Below are 14,005 nucleotides of genomic sequence, written 5' to 3' on the forward strand. Positions count from 1 at the left end.
CATATGAAACTACTTCATGGGATCTCCAATCACATAGGTTGGGTTACCATCTCTATTGACAACTTGTCGGCCTTAACCCTATCTCTTTTGAGGTTTGAAGAATTAATTTTCATCCCACATATTTAGTTAGAGGATCAGCCAAATTTATCTCTGAGTTCACATAGTCAACAAAAAATTATTCCATCTCTTAACAGTTGTTTTATGACATCATGTCTTAATTTCATGTGTATACTTTTACAATTATAAGATTTAATTTTTGCAATAGCTATTGTCGCTTGACAATCACAATGCATAGACACAGGAGGCAATACATCATTTATTAAAGGAATATTAGCTAAGAAGTTTCTTAGCCATTCTGCCTCAGAACCAGCTAACTCCAGAGCTACAAACTCTGATTCCATAGTCGATCTAGCAATGATCGCCTGTTTAGCTGATTTTTACGATATTGCACCACCACTAAGGGTGAATACATAACCACCGGTGGATTTTGTCTCATCTGAATCAGAGATCCAGTTTGCATCACTGTACCCTTCTAAAGTAGAAGGAAATCTACTATATAGGATACCATAATTCATGGTTCTTCTCAAATATTTCATTAGTCAAGCTAATATAGACCAATGCTCTCTGTTGGGATTATGTGTATATCTACTCAGTCTACACACAACATAAGCTATATCAGGCTTTGTAAAATTCATTAAATGTATCAGACTCCCAATAATCTGAGCATATTTAGACTGAGCAACTGGGTCACCATTATTCTTTTTCAACTGATAGTTAGCATCAAAAGGAGTGCTCACAGGCGTGACATTAAAGCATTCAAACTTTTTTAGAAGTCTCTCAACATAATATTTTTGTGACAACATTATGACATCTTCACTCCTTATAACTGTAACTCCCAATATTGTATTTACTTCATCCAGATTTTTCATATCAAAATTAGCAGACAAAAATAATTTAGTACTTTGCACAATATTTAAGCTTATACCAAATATAAGCATGTCATCAACATATAGACATATTATCACATAATCATTATGTACCGCTTTAGAATAAACACACTTATCCACCTCAACTGAAAAAAAATTATCTCTCAGTAAGACTTGTTCAGATTTCTCATACCACTGCTTAGGAGCTTGTTTAAGGCCATAAAGAGATTTAATTAACTTACAAACTTTATTTTCTTGCCCAGGAATGACACAGCCTTTAGGTTGAACCATATAAATTTCTTCTTCTAAATCACCATTTAAAAAGGTTGTTTTGTCATCCATTTGATGGATAAAAAACTTATGAGTTGAAGCTAAGGCAATTAAAATTCGAATAGAAGAAATTCTAGTCATTGGTACAAATGTATTATTATAATCTATATTTTATTTTTGAGAAAATCCTTTTGTTACCAATCGAGCTTTATATTTATCTAAAGATCCATCATGATAAAATTTCCTTTTGAAAATTCATTTACAACCAATGGGTTTTGCACCAGGAAGTAAATCTGTTAAAATCCATGTTTTATTTTTCACAATATAATCAATTTCAACTTCTATTGCCTCTTTCTAATAATTAGCTTCTGAAAAAGATATAATTTCAAAATAATTTGATGGTTCATTATCGATAATAAAAGTTTGAAAATTATTTTCATAAGAAAAATATTCTTTCCTAGGCCTTTAGCTCCTTCTCAGTTCCTCATTAGAGATACTTTCATTATTTATCAGACAGTGAATAAATACATTCAAAGAACTCGGCATTCTTTGTCTCAATTATAGCATTGCTATCAAGTACATCACGCTTTAAAATAAGAAATCTATATGCAGCACTATGTTCAGCATATCCAATAAGCATACAATCAGCAGCTTTAGAACCTATTTTTCTCTTTTTAGGTTCAGGCAAAAGGACTTTAGCAAGGCACCCCCATATTTTTAAATATTTCAAGTTAGGTTTATAACCCTTCCACAATTCATAAGGAAATTTGCCAGTTCTTCTATGTAGTATTCTATTTTGTAAGTGACGTGTAGATAATATAGCTTCACCCCACAAATTATCAGGTGCATTAGAACTAACTAACATGGAATTCATCATCTCTTTCAATGTTTTATTTTTCCTTTCAGCTACTCCATTTGACTTAGGTAAATAAGGCGGAGTTACTTCATGAATTATTCCTTCTTTTTCACAAAAATCATTCAAAGAGAAATATTCTCCACCTCTATCAGATCTAATTCTCTTGATTTTTCTATTAAGTTGATTTTCAATCTCAGTTTTATAAGAAATAAAAGCATTAAAGGCGTCATCTTTATTTCTAACCAAATACAACTTAGTATATCTGGAAAAATTATCAATAAATGTCACATAATACCTTTTACCACCTCTAGTCATGGTTTGTTTTAAATCGCCTAAGTCAGTGTGAACCAAGGATAATAATTCAGTTTCTCTATTTACAGAAAAATAAGTCTTTATGGTGCTTTTAGCTTCAGCACATATTCACACTTGTCAATATTATTTGAGTCTAAATCGGATATTAATCCTAGGGAATGCATTTTCTTTATATATGCGACATTAACATGTCCTAGTCTAGTATGACATAAAGAAATTGACTCAACCATATAAGCAGAATCAGATGCATTTCTTTTGATAACATCAGAAACCTTAAGTATAAAGAGTCCTTGGTTACAATAACCCTTTCCCACAAACATATTATTTTGGTCATTATATTCTTATCAGATTTAAATAACACCTTCACTCTGGCTCTTCCCAACAACGATACAGAGATCAAGTTTGTCCTCATAGTAGGAACATGCAGTACATCAACAAGGGCTAAAGGTTTTCCCAAAGTGAGTTTCAGGAGAACTTTACCCTTACCCAAGACTTTGGTAGTACTTGAGTCTCCAAGGTAGACCTCTTCTCTATCATCCTCTACAGGAGTATAAGAAGAAAATGCTTCTTGATTTGCACAAATATTTCGAGTAGCCCCAGAGTGTACCACCCATTCTTTTGCATGTGCTACAATGTTTACTTGAGAAATGATAGCCGCAATAATATCACCTCCTTCAGCTAAGTTAGCCTTAGTAGTATTAGTTTTACCTTTGTCATTTCCTGCTCTGTACCTGCACTTTGAGGCATGATGGCCTGGTTTTTTACAAACAAAACAAGAGCCTTTTCTCTTAAGTTAGGATTTTTGGGCTTATAACCTTGAGACTTATTATCATACCTTTTGTGGTTGTTGCTTCTACTTTGCACTAAGTTTGCTTTAAGAGGTGTTATCCGAGCTTTGGCAGATTCTTTTCTATTGGATCTTCAATTAGGATGTGGGTCACAATTTTTTTAATGGTGAAATTTTTCTGTTTGTGCTTTAAGATGTTCTTGTAGTCATTCCATGAGTCAGGCAGCTTCTCAATTAGTTCTTCAGCAGCAAACTTTTTCGGTAAAGACACCCCCTCGGCCTTCAAGTCTTCCAGCAATTTTTGATATTCATTGATTTTCATATTCATCTCTTTATCATCTCTCATCTGCCACTGATAAAATTTTCTTACTACAAAATTTTATTTTGTAGCATCTTCAGTAGTGAATTTTTTAATTAAGGCTTCCCAGATCTTTTGCTTCCTTATTACTGCAATACACGTCAAACAGTTCATTAGAAATAGTTTGCAATATAGTATGGCGGCATAACTTGTTGGCGTGTTGCCATGATTCTACTATTTTATTATCAGCATCTGCACTAGGTTGTGGATGCAGCAGTGCATGTGCAACACCATGGACATCAAGCAGTGAGAAAATATGTTCCCTTCAAAACAGTTATGTCTTCAGAGAAAAGATGAACGAAGATCCAAACAATCATCTGATGGACCTCGAGGAGATCATGAACACCTTCCAATATAATGGTGTGTCACAAGATGCAGTCTACTTAAGGGCATTCCCCTTCACTCTCAAGGATAATGCAAAGCACTGGCTTCGAAACTTGCCTAATGGATCGATTAGAACATGGGATGAGATGACCAGAAAATTTCTTGATAAATATTTCTCATCAGTAAAGACGGGCAAGTTTAGAAGGGATATCCACAACTTCTGGCAGAATAAGACTGAAACGGTGTTTGAAGCTTGAGAGAGGTTCAAAGAAATATTGCATAAGTGTCAGCATAGTGGAATAGAACTCTGGATGCAACTCCAGAATTTTTGGGATGGATTGATACCAACCTCACGGAGGACATTGAGCAACGCAGCTTGATGGTCTATTGATGGAAAAAACTTTAGAGGAGATAGTCATAATTTTAGATGAGTTGTCTGAGGATACAATCAGTGGCCGTCTGAAGTTGCTGAAAGAAGAAGAACAACTTCACCAAGTTGATGCTAACATATCGGTACAGGTACAACTTTATGCCATGGCAAAGAAAATAAGGAAGCTAACCTTAGCTCCAATACATATTGAACCTCATGCAGCATGTGACATATGTGAAAGAGGACACTATACTCATAATTGTCAAGCCTCAACTGAGGAAGTTAATGTTGATGGAAATTACAACTTTAATGCAATGGGTCAGAGGCACCTCGGTTTTTCATGGAGTTCACCCGGGGGTACAACAAATGCATGGCAACAAAACAACTCTAGATTTCAAGGAGCGCCTAGTTTTGTGAATCAATAGAGGCCGCAGTTTCAGCCTCAACAGCCAATTCAGTCGGGGTTAGAAGATCTTATGAAATCCTTTATTGTAAAGACTGATGAAAGATTAGATGCTCATGGTGCAGCTATCAAGGAACTTGGGACATGTTTGCGTAACTTGGAGAGACAAGTGGGGAAAATTGTAACTATATTATCTAAGAGTATCCCAGGTACTCTGTCAGCTAACACTGAAAAAAATCACAAATAAATGATAAATGTTGTGACCTTGAGAAGTGGACAAGTGTTGAAGGATCCTACTCCAATTCAAGAAGAAGTTGCGCGTGAAAAAGAAAGTGGGAAGGAGCTGAAAATTGAAGATGATAAAAAAGATTGAGAAGAAGAAAGGCAAGAAGGGAGTTGAGAAAAAGAAGAAGGAGGGAACTTCAAGCAGGGAGGAATATGATGATGTGAGCAAGCACATGCCTGCTCTACCTTTTTCCCACAAAGTCTATAGAAAAAAGCTGGATAAGCAGTTTGAGAAATATTTAGATATGCTGAGACAGGTTAATATAAATTTGCCCTTCACTGAAGTTCTCTCACAAATGTCAACTTATGCAAAGTTCTTAAAAGAGATCCTCACAAAGAAAAGAAATATAGAAGAGACCAAGGTAGTTAAGCTCACAGAGCATTGTAGTGCAATCCTGCAAAACAAACTCCCACAAAAGTGTGGAGATCCAGGGAATTTTACAATACCTTGCTCTTTAGGCACTCTTAACTTTGATAAATCTTTATGTGATTCTGGTGCTTCAATTAATCTAATGTCTTTGTCTATTTACAAGAAGCTGGAGAATGAAATTGAAGAGATAAGGTCAGCACCAATATCCTTGTAATTGGCAAACCAAATGATGATAATACCCGAGGGGATAGTAGAATATGTCTTAGTGCGGGTAGATAAGTTCGTATTTCCGGTGGATTTCATAGTGGTAAAGATGGAGGAGAATAAGAAGATACCCCTAATCTTAGGAAGACCATTCTTAGCAACGGGTAGAGCAATATTAGATATACACGATAGAAAACTCATGCTGAGAGTGGGTGATGAGACCGTAACTTTCGAGATGAATGTAGAAACGGGGGTGAAAAAGGAGAAGCCAGCTACAAGTGTAGAGTGAAAAGTGAAGGGCGTGAAAGAGAAGACTGCTGATAGTGGAAAATATAAGTGTAGGGTGTACCCCAAAAAGGCTGAGAAAAAGTTGTTTGCATGGATGTGTGCACTGGTTCGGGCGCGTGGATTGGAGCCCGACTTTGACTCAGACCTCGACTAGATATTCAGGAAAGTTTTCTCTACCTTATACTTTTTAATTGTGTATCATGGGGACATGCCACAACTTAAAGTGTGGGGTAGGGGGATAATTATATGTTGTATGTATATTAGTTTTAGTTTTTGTTTTGTAAAATTGAAAAAAAAACAGAAAATTTTAAAATTTTTGACTTTTTCCGACGATGGATATCATTCAACAGGTTTCTTGAGGGATTTAAGTCGAAAGAAAAAGAAAAAAAGATTTTCTTTTGTTAGGTAGTGTAATAATTCCCCCTTGATTTTTATTTTTTCCGCGGTTCTTTTTTAAGGGTTTTGTTTGAACCGGGTATAGTTAGTTTTTATTTTTAGAAGTAGGAAATCTTGTGCTATGATTTTAATTGGAAGCAATGTCTCTTGACTTTATTATGCCTTGAGAATAGTGAGTGTTTTAGTTGTGACACTTAGGCTCAGTTTTTTACTCTTGCATAAGCACCTTAAATTGTATAAGTTTAATTTGCTTAACTACTTTGACTGGAGAGTCTTGATCATCCAATCTTGAGTGAGTTATGTGCCATGTGTGTGTAAGGTTTTTGTGTTATTCTGTATATTACATTTGATATCTAGAACTTACCCTGTGTATTTACAAAGCGAAATAGTAGTTTTGTTCAGTTTGGGAAGTGATATAGGCATTTCTTTGTTGAGCCAATTATATGCTTTTACCTACCTAATTGTTATGTATCTTAGTTAACCTTGTTGAGCCTGTAATCCTGTTTCTTTTGGCAACCACATTACAAGCCCCACCCATTTGTTTGACTTGACCATCTATTTGAACCATTTACCTCTTGTGAACACTTGAATTTGGTATGAACTTTGTAAAAGTTAAAGTGTGGGGTGTTGGTTGGGCTTTTGAGTGGAACTTTTGAAATAAGGAAAAAGGTGCACTGTTTTGAAAAAGTAAGAGCCACTTGAAATTTAAAAAAAGATTAATTGTACTATTGTGAAAAATATTCCTTGATAGTGGTTACTTATGATGTAATTGTGCTTAAATAAGTTGGGAGTTAATGTATATTGATGTGAAGGTGGAGTTATGGTTTGACATAACTGTGGGGTTTCGAACAATGAAATGTATGTATTAAAGTGCTTAGGGAGGTGTAATCACTCTTATATCTAAATGTATCCTACCCGTCCCGCAGCTTACATTACAACCAATGAAAGTCCTATTTGATCCTTGACTGAATGAGCTCGATTAGTTGAGTAGTATACTACGGGCAAGCCTATGGTTCATCTTTTGTGGCATATGAATGTTGTTTCTGAGAGTGAGTGAATTCTTTCTATCTTGAGGTCCTAATTATTCTTAAATCTTAACTTTTATTGTGTGTGGAATTAATCTCTATTATTGTGAGGGCACTTGATTCATGAAGAAAATGCAATGTTGTTGACCTCTATATTAGAGTAAGTGAGTGAGTTGTAAATAATGCATGGTTATTTTGAGTCAATTCTTGAGGTGTAGATGTTACACTATTGTGCTTAGTCTATTTTAACTATTCTTGGTATAATGAATTAGGAGAGTTGCTTAGTAAGGTTGTGTCTATATAAAGTGTGGTTTGATTGCTCGAGGACAAGCAATGGTTTAAGTGTGGAGTGTTGATGGTAGGCTATAATCTTGTGTTTTAGTCGCTTATTACATTCTAATTTACTGCACTTTAATTGAGTTTGAGCGTTAATTGCTAGTGTTTTGCACTAATTGTGTATTTTATGCATTGTAGGAGTGATTCTGAGCTATGTAGATGTTATGATAATAATTGGAGCTTTGAAATCTGAATAAAAGCCCAAAGAAATAAGTCGGAATCGTGTTCGGGGGTCGAGGATCACTTCTGGGCATCAAAATTTAAGAAAGAATAATCTGCTGAAAAAATGCACTGGTGCGGCGCACTGGGTGATGCACAGTGCGACGCATAAGTGTAAAAATCTGTCAAAAAATAGCAAACTTCATAGACTGGATTTTTGGGATCTGTCAGGAAAAAGCACTAATGCGGCGCACTGGGCAACGCACAGTGCGATGCATAAAAAGCAATAAGTTTGCAAGTTTTCCTATTTCGGCTAGGAAAGGGTGATTTCATTTGGGCCCGACCCTACTTGATATAAATACATAGAAAAATGGTATTTTCAGAACTTTTGACACATCTAAGACCTAAGGAGGCTAGAGAGAAGGTGGAGAAGCCAAAGCACAAGGAATTCATCATTCAATTCTCATTCAAGACAATAGTTTGGATCATTTAATGCTTTTCTTTATATTTGTGATGAATTACTCCATATCTATGGAGTAGTTCTCTTTAGGGATTAATGGATTTGGTGTTTTGATGATTATTTGTGGATATTAACTCTAGTTTTTATGTATTAAATTGTTTTGGGTGATTTAATTATTGGATCTATATTCACATGTTCATGTAATCGAGAGGCGCATAACTTGTGATGTTTTTGCATCATCTTGTTGGTTGAATTCATTGATTCTTCTTAGTAATCGAAAGAGGCTAGTTGAATTATTGTTTAAACCTAGTTAAGAGGATAATCGAAAGAGGCTAGTTGAATTATTGTTTAGATCTAGTTAAGAGGATAATCTAAAGAGGGTCTCCTAAAGACCAATCCATTACGAATTCTTGCATATCTTCGCCGAGCTTAAATTGGTTCATATTGTGAGGTTGAGACTTAATCGAGAGAGGAGTTTCTACGAAACGGTTGAACTAATAATTGAGTGAATTCGAGAGACTCACTTGAACATTAGGAGTGAATTAACTAGAGTTAACCCAGACAATTATCTTGCACCTATCCAATCAACCCCTATTTTCTCCTATTGATATCTTCTTTGCTTACTTTTGTTGCGATTGTCATAGTCAATTAGCTCTAGATTCTTAGTTTATTTTAGTTTTTAATCACATAATTCTCAACTGTTGATCATATTGGATAGCAACCAAGTTATAAACTACGAAAATACTGTTTAACTCCAATCCATGTGGATACAATAATTTTCTATATTATCTTTGACTAGCGAGCATATTTAGGTGTGTGTTTTGAGCTCGTCAAATTAACTAATATTTTATGCCAATTAAAATATATAGAAAAAGATATTAGAAGGAAAAGGATGTATAAGAGGGAAAGAAGATAGAAGTATTTCTTTTGTCTTGCAAGTTGCTAATGATGAAAATGAGAGATTGACGGTGGCTATTTATAGCCTCATTTGCATGAAGCTTTGTTTTGCATGGCAAAAACGTGGCTGATGGAATTTGCCACTTTACCAAGGCATTTTGCCATCTTTCTAATGGCTTCTAGAAGGGTTGCCACATGGTTTTGATTATGACATTTGTCAACAATGGCTTTAAAATATTGCCACAATAATTTGTTATATTTTTTCACAAAAGAAATTTAAACTTATAAGTCATGAAATTATGAGAAGAACTCATTCCATTATCTATTTTTTCTACTATTATATATATTTTTGTTGAGTCCCACATCGGTGGGTGTGGGAGGCCATTTATCTCTTTATATGGCCTTCTGCAATCCTTACCAATTAGTTTTTGGGTTGAGTTAAGTCAAAGGTCCATTTATCATGGTATCAGAGCCAGGCTCACCCTAGTGTATGTTTCCCACACGACTTTCCATCTACTGAAACAACGAAAACTTTTGAAATTTGTGGTCCTAAATAAGTCAAAATTTTCGTATGGTTATAATTCTTTTGAAACTTGTGGTGGTAAATATGCCAGAGTATTTGTATGGTTATAAAAATTTCTCATTAAAAGTATAATTGGAAGTTTAAGCTAAAAAAAAAATTCAAATTTAGAAGAGGTCATTTTTTGAGTAATTATTATCTTGACTTTAAAAAAAAAAAGAAGCAAGCACCTCTCCATCGACAAAAAGTAACGCAATTAATTAATTCTACATTCGATGTCAACGTTTATCGTTTAGTAACAATTGCTATTCCTTCTTAAGTATAAAACCGAATCCAACTGCTCACAAGCAAACAAAACAAATCTATCAAAATGTTCGAAACAGAAACAATAACAAGGAAAATATAAACTTAGCTTTATGATCAAATCCAGTCATAAACTAAGCCGAAGATTATAAGAAACTATTAACTGCATATAGAAAGCACGAACTCTTAATTCGCCGAAATGGGCATCTGTACATAATTTATTTACATACAATGGTAATCTTTGAATATAATAAGTGGCGTAAAGTCCTATAAATTTTCTGTTACCAAGATTTCCCTATGTATATAATAACTTCACGAGCATTGACAGAGTAAACTTTAAGCCATGGCCAAAATCACCATATTTTCTGTAGTTGCACTTATCATAATATTTGCACTGTCTACGAAGCAATCATCTGCTTAAGCAACTCCTAGCAAACTAGGGGCATCGCATAATGCAGTTACAAGCTTAACAAATACAAATGAAGCAACTTTTGGTGGATCAGAGCACCGGTATTTTTCCATTTCAAGCTTGTCAGCTAACGCAAATGCAATTATAACTCCTCAAGACCCAATTATAAGTGCAAACGAAGCGACTCCACTCAAGATTGGGATGCGCCAGGGTGTAATTACAAATGAAGCAACTCCTCGCAAACTTGGGGTACGCCAGGGTCCAATTACAAACTCGCCAAATACAAATGAAGCAACTCATCGCAAGCTTGGGATACAATAGAGTGGAATTACAAATGAAGCAACTCCTCGCAAGCTTGGGATACTCCAGGGTGGAAATACAAATAAAGCAACTCCTCGCAAGCTTGGGGCACGCCTGGGTGGAATTACAAACTCGTTGAATATAAATGAAGCAACTCATCGCAAGTTTGGGATACGTCAAGGTGGAATTACAAATGAATCAACTCCTCGCAAGCTTGGGACACGTAAGAAAATAATTGCAAATGAAGTAACTCTTAGCAATAGCGGGGCACGCGAGGGCCAAATTACATGCTCGCAAGATACAATTGAAACAACTTCTCGCAATCTTGGAGCACACCAGAAGATAATTACAAATGAAGCAACTCCTCGCAAGCTCGGAGCACGCCAAAAGATAATTGCAAATGAAGCAGCTCATGGCAAGCTTGGGGCCCGCCATAACGCGGTTACAAGCTTGCATAATGCAAACGAAGCAACAAACTTTGGTGGATCAAAACACCAGGATTCTCCCATTTCAAGCTCATTAGCCCAAACAAGTGTAATAATTCCTAAAGGCCCAATTATAATTACAAATGAAGCAACTACTCGCAAGCTAGGGAAACGCCAGAACCCAATTATAATTACAAGCTCGCCAGATACAAATGAAGCAACTGATTCTCGTGAATCAGGGCTCCATTCTTTCCACATCTCAAGCTCGCCAACTCAAACAAATAGAGTATTTCCTCGCGATCTAGATGAGACGGGACATGTTTCAAGCTCGCCAACTCATGCAAATGTAGGTCTTCCTCGCAAACCAGGGACCGGACATGGTGACTAGGGGATCGTTTTTCTCCCATCAAAATTGTACCTGTTGAAATTGTCAAAAGTCCCACATCGGTGGATGACAATTTTGAATGGGAATTTCACCCTATAAAAGGAGGCCTAATGTTTAGGATTTATACACACCTCTCATTTGCCTTTTTATCTTCTTAAGGCATTTGTATCTTCTCTCTTTAGTATTATTTCACTTGTAATTTTGGAGTAAAATAAAAATATTGATTGTGTCCGAGGAAGTAGGCAAAATTGGCCGAACCTCGTAAATTCCGGTGTTCTTTTATTGTTGTCTCATTGTCTTGTTTATTATTTAGTAGTTGTCATAATTTTTGGTATAGTAGTTGTGACTCATTCACATTATATACATTTGGCTTCCGCAACAATTGATATCAGAGCCAAGGTACTGTCTAAGTATGCTCTGTGGTTGTAGCATAGTCTGATCTTCCACATCAGAACAGATCTATCTTGGTAACTGAGTCAAGGTTCTGTCTGAGTATGCTCTGTGGTTGCAGCTTAGTCTGATCTTCCACACCAGAAAAGAAATAATCTTGATTTGTATCGTCAGCTACTAAATAATATTTGTGTCAAAATGGGAGACAGTAAACAAGAAGAATCTACATCAAGTGTCAATAATACGTCATCGTTGGCATCTTCGCTTATGACAAAAATTGTGTCAAATGCGAAATTTGCGGTAGAAATTTTTGACGGGTCAGGACATTTTGGGATGTGGCAAGGCGAGGTTCTAGATATTCTTTTTCAACAAGGGCTAGATCTTTCCATTGAAGAAAAGAAGCCAGATGTTATTGGAGAAGAAGATTGGAAAATTATCAATCGTGTTGCTTGCGGTACCATTCGATCCTACCTTGCTAGAGAGCAGAAATATCCATACACAAAGAAAACTTCTGCAAGTAAATTATGGAAAGCACTGGAGGATAAATTTTTGAAGAAAAACAGTCAAAATAAATTGTACATGAAGAAGAGACTGTTTCGCTTCACCTATGTTCCTGGTACCACAATGAATGAACATATCACCAGTTTCAATAAGTTGGTCACAGATTTGCAAAATATGGATGCAACTTTTGATGATGGTGACTTGGCCTTGATGTTGTTGGGGTTACTTCCTAATGAGTACGAGCACCTTGAAACTACTCTACTCCATGGAAATGACGAAATTTCTCTCAGAGAAGTTTGTTCGGCTTTGTACAGCTATGAACAAAGAAAGGGAGAAAAACAGAAGGGCGGAGAAGGAAAAGCACTAATTATGAGGGGTCATCCTCAAAATCAAATGAGGACTAAGAAGGGAAGATCCAAGTCGAGATCTAGACCCAGCAAAGATGAATGTGCCTTTTGTCGAGAAAAGGGGCACTGGAAGAAAGACTGTCCGAAGTTGAAGAATAAGGCCAGAAATAACAATGAAAAGGCCATTATGGATTCAAATGTAGCTGATTGTGATGATTCAGACTTCTCATTAGTTACAACAGAGTTATCAACATCATCAGACATATGGTTGATGGACTCGGCTTGTAGCTATCATATGTGTCCCAACAAGGACTGGTTCGTGAATTTTCAAGAAGGAGAATATGGAGTCATCCACACAGCGGATAACAGCCCTCTTACCTCATATGGCATTGGTTCAATAAGATTAAGGAGCCATGATGGAATGATCAGAACATTAACAGATGTTCGATATGTACCGGGTTTGAAGAAGAATCTCATCTCTGTGGGAGCCCTAGAATCAAAAGGGTTCAAAATCATTGCAGAAAATGGAGTGATGAGAATATGCTCCGGTGCACTAGTGGTAATGAAGGCCAATCGGAAGAACAATAACATGTACTGCTATCGTGGTAGTACAGTTATTGGGACAGCAACAGTGACATCCAGTGATGACAAAGAGGCAGAAGCAACCAGGCTATGGCACATGCGCTTGGGACATGCTGGAGGGAAATCCTTGAAAGCTCTATCTAATCAAGGATTATTAAAAGGCGTAAAGACTTGCAACTTGGAGTTTTGCGAGCATTGTGTCAAAGAAAAACAGACAAGGGTTAAATTTGGTACAACGATCCATAATACTAAAGGCATTTTAGATTATGTACACTCTGATGTTTGGGGTTCTTCCAAAACACCTTCATTGGGTGGGAAGCACTATTTTATAACATTTGTTGATGATTTTTCCCGAAGAGTGTGGGTGTATACAATGAAGAGGAAAGATGAAGTGTTGGGAATTTTTCTCAAATGGAAAACGATGGTGGAGAATCAAACAGACAGGAGGATCAAGTGTATTCGCACAGACAATGGAGGTGAATACAAAAATGATCATTTCAATAAGGTCTGTGAAAATGATGGCATCGTCCGACACTTCACTGTCAGACATACACCACAACAGAATGGAGTGCCAGAACATATGAACCGGACTTTACTGGAGAAGGTACGGTGTATGTTGTCCAATACTGACTTGGGCAAAGAATTTTGGGCTGAGGCAATTACATATGCATGCCACCTCATTAATCGTCTACCATCTGCTGCCATTGATGGCAAGACACCATTTGAAAAATGGTATGGAAAACCTGCTGTAGATTATGACTCTTTGCACGTGTTTGGCTCAATTGCATACTATCATGTGAAAGAGTCAAAATTGGAT

Source organism: Nicotiana tabacum, chromosome 23, assembly GCF_000715075.1.
Source record: "Nicotiana tabacum cultivar K326 chromosome 23, ASM71507v2, whole genome shotgun sequence".
Taxonomy (NCBI): domain Eukaryota; kingdom Viridiplantae; phylum Streptophyta; class Magnoliopsida; order Solanales; family Solanaceae; genus Nicotiana; species Nicotiana tabacum.